We start from the raw sequence: 8551 nt of genomic DNA, 5'->3' as shown, positions 1-8551 counted from the left end.
GCTTTCATTATCATTATTATTATTACGAAGAATTTCAAACATATGTAAAAGAAGACGACGGTATAATGAATTCCATTATATCAGCTTCAATCCACTTCTCTCCCTCCAGTACTTTTCTGAACCAATTTACTTCATCCATAAATATTTCAGTATGTATCTCTACCAATATCACATTTAAAAAACCCCCACCATTCCTTAATTTAATGAAGTAACTAGTCAGTGCTCAAATTTCTAATTGTCTTATAAATACATCTCTTAATTTTATAGTTTACCTGAAGCAAGGTTTAGACAAGATCCACGTGCAGCTTTTTAAAGTAATATGGCATTATACATTAAAAACAAGAAATATAGGTGTTCCTGGGTGGCTCAGGCAGTTAAGTGTCCGACTCTAGATTTCAGCTCAGGTCATAATCTCTGTGTCAGGAGATAAAGCCCCTCAGGGTCGGGAGATCAAGCCCCGTGTCGGGCTCTGTGCTGGGTGTGGGGCTTGCTTAAGGTTCTCTCTCTCCTTTTCCCTCTGCCCTTCCTCCCACCCCATTCCTTCTTTAAAAAATAAATAAATAAAATGTATATATGTATATACACATCCCCCCCTCATCTAGTGATCCCACTACTAACCATCTAAGAACAAGTCTATGAGAATATTTATTGTGGCATTGTTTATAATAACACAAAAACTTGAGAACAACTTAAAAGTCTGTCAGCAGAGGGATTCTCTATTGATAAATAATGTGTATGTCTACAGTATAGGTAACTAGGTTGCTGTTAAAAAATCGACTTGGATCTGTGGCAACTGACCCAGCAGTCTGCCCTGACGAATTAAAGATGAAAAGATGTAAGTTAAAAATACATACAGTTTATGATCTCGCTTTTGTAAAAGCGAATGACAACTCACAACTTTTTATATGTATTTTATATATTTATTTATATGTGTACACATGTATCTGTATATCTTTTCCACTAGGCTTACATGGTTAAGGAGAAAAATGAGTGAGCTCACACACCTGCACAAACACTGGGTACACACACAATGGTGGACAAGGGGAAGTGCATGAAGCAAAAAGAAACAAGAATAAAAACAGATTTGTAAAACGGGAAAACATTTATGGTATATGTTAAAAGAAATGCCATGTTAACATAACATAACATCGTTGCAAATACGTAAAACTGAATATGCTGGTAGAAGTAACAAAGATAAAAGAAAACTTAATTTTGGTAGGGATTTTTTAAAAAGATTTTATTTATTTATTTGACAGAGAAAGACACAGCGAGAGAGAAAATACAAGCAGGGGAAGTGGGAAAGGGAGAAGCAGACTTCCCGCAGAGCTGGGAGACCTATCTGGGGCTTGATCCCAGGACGCTGGGATCATGACCCCAGCCAAAGGCAGCTGCTTAACAACTGAGCCACCCGGGTGCCCCTAAATGGTAGATTTTTATCTAGGATTTTTTTTTCAAAAGAAAAAAAATATTAACATTACATGTATGTGCATATTTATGTTCATAATAATTACATAAATGCATATTAGAACAAAAAATGAGAGCAAACCAATTTTCGTCTATTTATTTTTGTCTGTCAAAATACTAATGCAGAAAATGTCTGTTTAGATAATTATGTTGTACAAAGTGGTATTGATGTAATTTTGGAATGTTGGTGAGATCCAGAGCTGACGACCAAGAAAGAATCCTTGAGACGTCCTTGGTGAAAAAAAAAAGGGGGGGGGTTGATTTCAATTAAAGCACCGGGACAGGACCCGTGGGCAGAAAGAGCTGTTCCATGGTGGTTGTAGGGGAATGGCTGATTATATATTTGGGAGCTGTGGGAGATAAGGAAAAAAGGGAGGTGTTCAAAAGAACTTTCAAATGCTAAAGAAGATTTACAGGATGCTGGACGCCTTGCTATTGTCAAGCTAAGGTTGTTTTTCCTTTCAGTAAGGCACTAACATTAGGATATGTGGGAGCTTTCTGGAGGAATGCTATACTCTTCCAATTACAAGTCCTTGTTAATAGGCTGCAGGTCATAAAGAAACTTTTGTTTACTTTCTCTTCTGCCTCTGTTTCCAACAACACTCCTGGAAGGGACGGTGATGTTAGGGCTCCAGGAAATTGAGTTATGGGTCTCTGGAAGCTAGGCTATTGATCAGAATGCTTTTTCCTGGTGAATCACGAAGACATTGGTAAACAGATGGAGGCTCATGTCTTGCAGGACAGTGATCTCTATCAGTTACCTATTTGTTTTTTCCTTCCCTTAGTTTTAGGGCAGCGAGGTGTAACTGAGGGGTGTCCTACAGATTCCACCTGGGAGTGGTGGGGGTGGGGAGGCCGCACGGTATCAGCCTGTGCTTTGCCCTCAGCTTGCCTTCCACTGCCTCATCAGTGTGACTCACTTCGTTTCTTTAACTTTGCAGATCCGGAGACAGACCTCATACTTGGTCAAAGTTGCCCAAGCAATCCTGGAATGCCTAGTGTAATGCAGTGTCACCTAATAAACCTAGTAAAATTAAGGCTGGCTTCGTGGTCATTAATGCAATTTGGACTGAATGGGTGTCCTAATCCAATTATTACTCCAATCAGAAAGGTAAATTTCTTCACTCTCTTTTCTAGGACACTAACTACTAATGAACAAGTTGTTAGGTACAAAGACAACATTTATGCAATTCATCCTTCCCCAAATCATTTCCTATGTTATTCTAATTTAATGGATTGCTTTGTTGCACAGGTTCTTTGTGAATTCAGCTCAGCAGGAGGCCACCAGTCTTGTAGGTAGGCTGACTCAATTCTCCCACTACTTTCTTACATTCAATTTATTTTTTTTATCCTTCCATTCAATTTAAATTAATGAATTACCATAATGCCAAAAGTTCCTTCAAACAGTATGCACCACTCAGATAATTGTAAACAGAAATGTAATGCCAGCACCAAAATTGCATGGCCATACAAGGATTCAAAATGTGCTTATAATTATGTTTTAATACTATTATTCACTTGGAAATTACTTTTTTTTTCTTTTTCCCTTCGGAGAATTTGCAGACTCCCAGGAGGTCCAGGCACCAAATAGAGGAGGAGATTTAGGATTTTAAGAAGCTTGTGATGAAAGCAGCTAAGACGATAACATCACCAATTAGCCTTTTAGTTCAATTCTAATTTAAAGCAGATTAGCCTTCCAATCAGAAGCTCCTATTTAGTTTCTTTCTTATCCCCCACTCCCCAAATTGGACGAATCCCCCATCAAACAACGCTATTTTGACAAGGAATTTGGCTTTCTTTTTTTTTTTAAGATTTTATTTATTTATTTGACAGACAGAGATTACAAGTAGACAGAGATGCAGACAGAGAGAGGAAGGGAAGCAGGCTCCCTGCTGAGCAGAGAGCCCGATGTGGGACTCCATCTCAGGACCCTGGGACCACGACCTGAGCAGAAGGCAGAGGCTTCAACCCACTGAGCCACTCAGGTGCCCCAGGAATTCGGCTTTCAATGAGCAATTCTACTTCTGGAATCTAACTTTTTTTTTTTTTTAAGATTTTATTTATTTATTTGACAGAGAGAGAGAGAGATCACAAGTAGGCAGAGGCAGGCAGAGAGACGGGGCGGGGGGGAAGCAGGCTCCCCGCTGAGCAGAGAGCCCGATGTGGGGCTCGATCCCAGGACCCCGAGATCATGACCTGAGCCGAAGGCAGCGGCTTAACCCACTGAGCCACCCAGGCGCCCCTGGAATCTAACTTAAAGAGATATTTGATTCAGAGCACAAAGATGCAAGTACAAGAAGTTTGAAACTGTAGTATGATATTGTAAACATTCTAACTGTTCATTATTAGGGAACTAGTTGAATACATTACCCAAGCAATGTAATATTCCCTTGCTCAATAATATCTTACCTATTCACACAAATTCTACTGATAGCTATTAAAAAAGATGAACAGTCTAGGAAAAAAAAATAGTGGATGTGTATGAACAGTTTCAAGGAAAAAACTACAGTCAGTGCACATTTGAAAAGTGGAGGCCAAGAAAAACAAGGCTGTACCCACCTCGAGTCCAGCCCTGATATAAGTACAGCCATCTTGGCAAAGCAAAAGCTGGCACCTTGCACCCCCTCTCCACCCATTCCCCTCCCCTTGGTAGTATGTGTGATATTCCTCAGCCACACCTGGCTGCTCTGAAAGAAAAACAAATAGTTAACTTGCAGAGATCACAATCCTACAAGACAGGAGTCTCCCTCAGTTTACAAATGTCCTAGTGATTTACAACAAAGAAGCTATCTTCTCAATAGTCCAATTTTAAGAGACAAATAACTCAGTTCCTTAAGCCCTAATGTCGCCCTCCCCACCATAAAATTGAAGGAGGCTGGGGCACCTGGGTGGCTCAGTGGGTTAAAGCCTCTGCCTTCAGCTCAGGTCATGATCCCAGGACCCCCACATCAGGCTCTCTGCTCAGCAGGGAGCCTGCTTCCTCCTTCTCTCTCTCTGCCTGCCTCTCAGCCTACTTGTAATCGCTGCCTGTCAAATAAATAAATAAATAAAATCTTAAAAAAATAAAAACTGAAGGAGGCTGAGGCAGAAGGAAATGTAAATAAAGTTAAATATCTTCTAAACCTAAATCTCACTAGCAAGGACACTTGATGGGAGAAATGTGAAACTTTATTTCTAAACCTCCAAGATAGTGTCAGCGATCATTCCCAAGCATATGACCCACTGATATATATCTAAAGGATCTCACGAGAAGATTTTTATTACTGGTAATGAATAACCTTTTCCCCAGACAATAGCTAGCCTCTCAAGGTCCTGGAGACCTCACTTCCAAAATTCCTTAGAGACTTACATCATCCATAACCCCCATTTGTCCTCACCCACTGCTGAGTCTATCCCTACTCTGCCTTTTAAAATCCCTGACTGTAATCTGGCTCCGAGTCCAAGTCGCTACTCGGCTGTGCTGGGTATACTTGGGCCCAAGCTCAAGCTTGTCAAATAAACCCTCAAGTGATTGCATCGGTGCTTGGCTCCTTGGTGGTCTCTCAGACGCGAAAACTCGGGCATAACAAAAAATATCTCAACTTCATAAGAATAAATGCAAATCAGAACAAAAAAACAATTTTAATTCATTTGATTGGCAACAACCAGAAAGTTTGATAACTAATGCTTGTGGAATTTTAGGAAACAAGCACTCTCAAACACTTGTCATAATGTTATTTGGTGCAACCTTTCTGGATGATGATTTGGCAATTTCTACCCACATGTAAAACACATACACCCTTTAACCCACTCCCCAGTGCTTAAGATTTTCTCTGTGGATATGTTGGCAAGCCTTGTTAAGGTAAGTACAGAGATGTTCTTGCAACATTACTGGTAATAGTAAAATCAAAACTGCATAATAAACAAACAAGCAAAACCCTGGAAACAACAAAAATATCCACCACAAGGAACTGGTTAAATAAATTGTGGCGTATCCTAAAAATGACTTTTTTTAAATGCATGTATTAAAAAAGATCTATTTACCTTACAGTTAAGAAATGATCCCCAAAATATATCAAATGTAAAAAGCAAAGTAAAAAACTCTATATAATAATGTGATTTTGTGTGTGTGTGTGTGTGTGTGTTAAAACACACAAAAAAGAAAAAGAAATACAGATATGTAAGTAATTTTGTATATTTTGAAGGATTTGCAAGAAACTGATAAAAGCATTTGGCCTTGGGAAAACTGAACTAGAAAAGGGAGGGTGGCTTTCAACTTGCACTTTTTATTTTGTAACTTTCTGTAGCATGAATTTGCTAATCTCATAGATATGTTTCTTTTAATTTTACAAACTGTTCAATGTAGGATATCAGGGTTGAGAGAATGTGATACACTTTTTTGTTTGCTTCTTTGTGCTTTTCTATTAAATAAGAAACATGTCATACTATTTTAAAAAACTATTATTATGAGCCAATAAAATGGATACTATTGTAGATTATATTCACTGACACAGCAAACTGTAAGGAAATATTTTTTGAACTAAGAAAGCCAATTCCAATATAATATGCATAGTATGATCCTGTTTCTGTAAAATTGCATGCACCTGTGAGTAATCACCATTCAGAGATGTCTAGAAAGATGTTATGCAAGTGGTGATGCAGTTATACATTCTGTTTTATAAGCATTCTAAATTGCTTTAAATTTCACAAAATGAGGATGTATCATCTTTGAACAGAGAGGATAAAGCAAAATTTTTATGAAGATTTTGACATTTACTTGGTATCTCAGCAAATTAGAAACAGGGATGTAAACGGAAAGGATAAAAAAATTATTTAAGTTATGTACAATGAGAGGTTGCCTACTAAAGCAGTCTAGTGGAAAAGCTAAGAGTGACCCAAAACTGGGAGATTATACCTGGAATCCAGCAGGAAGGACAGAGTGTTCTCTAAGGCACAGGAGAAATCTGAGCTGGCTAGCTGTAGCATAAACAAAAGAGGTCCACAGGCACTGACCCTGCAACATAATGAAAAAAAGAAAAATGAAAGAAAATCACAACTTTGGAAAAATGTACATCCATCCAAAAAAAAAAAAATCCCCAATAAGGCAGAAAGCCCTACTGCTCAGAACATTTTTACTACAAATGATGGTTCCAAATCTCCATGATAAAGCAGACATGCACTTTGGATCAAGCTAAAAATATATGTCATTTTTTCTAAGTACTTCTGAATGCAAGCAAATATATAGAAAAGCTCTAGAGAAGGAAACACAGAACCAATGAAGAGTGGGAACTGGGATCAGGATGGAGGTGGTGGTCAAAGGAGGTTTTAACATTATCCATAATGTTTCAGTTTTTTGATAAAAGGAAAACATTCACATATTTTTATTGTAGTAAAATATACATTAAAATTTACTACTCTAAGCAGTTTTTCTTTCTTTCTTTCTTTTTTTTTTTTAAGTGGGCTTCAGGCCCAGCATGGAGCCCAATATGGGACTTGAACTCACAACCCTGAGATCAAGACCTGAACTGAGATTCTGAATCAGATGCTTAACTGACTGAGGCACCCAGGTGCCCCTTAAACCATTTTTAAGTGTAATATACAATGGCATTAGGATATAGTTACAATATCTTGCAACCATCACCACTATGCATTTCCAGAACTTTTTCAGCTTCCCAACAGAAACTCTGCGCCTATTAAATAGCACCCATTCTCCCTTCCCCTACCCCCAATAATTTTATTCTATTTTCTCTTTCCATGAATTTTCCTATTCCAGTTAGCTCATATAAGTAGAATCACACAATAATTGTCCTTTTGTGACAGGCATGTTTCATTCAGCGTGATGTCCTCAAGTCTCCTCCATATAGTAGCATGTGTCATAACTTCCATTAAGGCTGAATAGAATTGTTTATTCCTTCAACTGCTGATGGACACAGGTTATTTCCACCTCTTGGCTATTATGAATAATGTTGCTATGAAGATACATGGAAAAGTATCTGTCTCCCTGCTTTTAAAGCTTTGGGGTAAATATCCAGGAGTGGAACTGTTGGATCTTACGATAATTCTATGTCTAACTTTTTGAGGAGCTGCCAAACTGTATGCCACAGCAGCTGCATCATTTTATATTCCCACCACCAATGAGCAAGGGTTCCAATTTCTCCACATCCTCGCCAAAACTTGTTTTCCATATTTTTAAAATAATAGCCATTGTAATGGGTGTGAAATGGTTTTGACTTCCATTTTCACAAATTTTTTTCGTATTCAAGTTTTTAATTAAAAGAAAGTAAGGGATTGAGATTTGTTTTCTGCACTCACAAACTAGGGCTGCTACGCTCTCTAAGAAAGAGGCTACGCCTGTCTTGCTCAGTTTTATTCCCAGCCCCTAACAAGGTGCCTGGCACCCAGTGGGCACTCAGGACTACAAGCTTCTCCTGCCACCCAAAACTGGAGTGCTCCTGTGAAACCTTTTGTAAACTGAAGTGGCATAAAGCAAAGAAGCAATTATCATTAATTTATACGGAATTTTTTGAGTGTTCCCAGACCCAAAAAATAACCTCTCTTAGGCTTTTCTATTACCATAGGACACATCTTGGTATGAGTTAACAGAATAAATTGAGAGAAAACACAGATGCTCAAAGATATAGTTCGAAGCTGCAGTGGCTGGATGCTGGGATGCTGAGTGTGGCTGCCCGGGACAGAGCTCAGCAGGGTGACTCTCACTGCTGGGGCTGCTGCTGTTTCCATAATGGCTGGCTGAAAAACCAGTGCTGAACACTATGTTTGCTTTTTGCCTTTTTTGTTAAGAATGAAAAATCCTTTTCAGATTTCTTTTGGTTAGCCCAAACAAATACTATTGTAGGTCTTCCATAAAAGCAAAGCGGTATAATGTGAAACTTCCAAAAAGTGGGAGGATTCATTGGGTAGATAAATGACTGCACTAGCCTCTCAGTGTACATAGGATTGATGCATGAATGAAGAGGAATAAGTCTATGAAGAAGTATCACCTTGAAACCCACACGGAATACTATTCAGCCATAAAAAAGAAGGAAATCCTACCATTTGCAGTAACATGGATGGACCCTGAGAGCATTATGGATAGGTAAAATAATTC

The sequence above is a fragment of the Neovison vison genome, chromosome 1, assembly GCF_020171115.1.
Source record: "Neovison vison isolate M4711 chromosome 1, ASM_NN_V1, whole genome shotgun sequence".
Classification (NCBI taxonomy): Eukaryota; Metazoa; Chordata; class Mammalia; order Carnivora; family Mustelidae; genus Neogale; species Neogale vison.
This window is presented reverse-complemented; position numbering follows the sequence as displayed.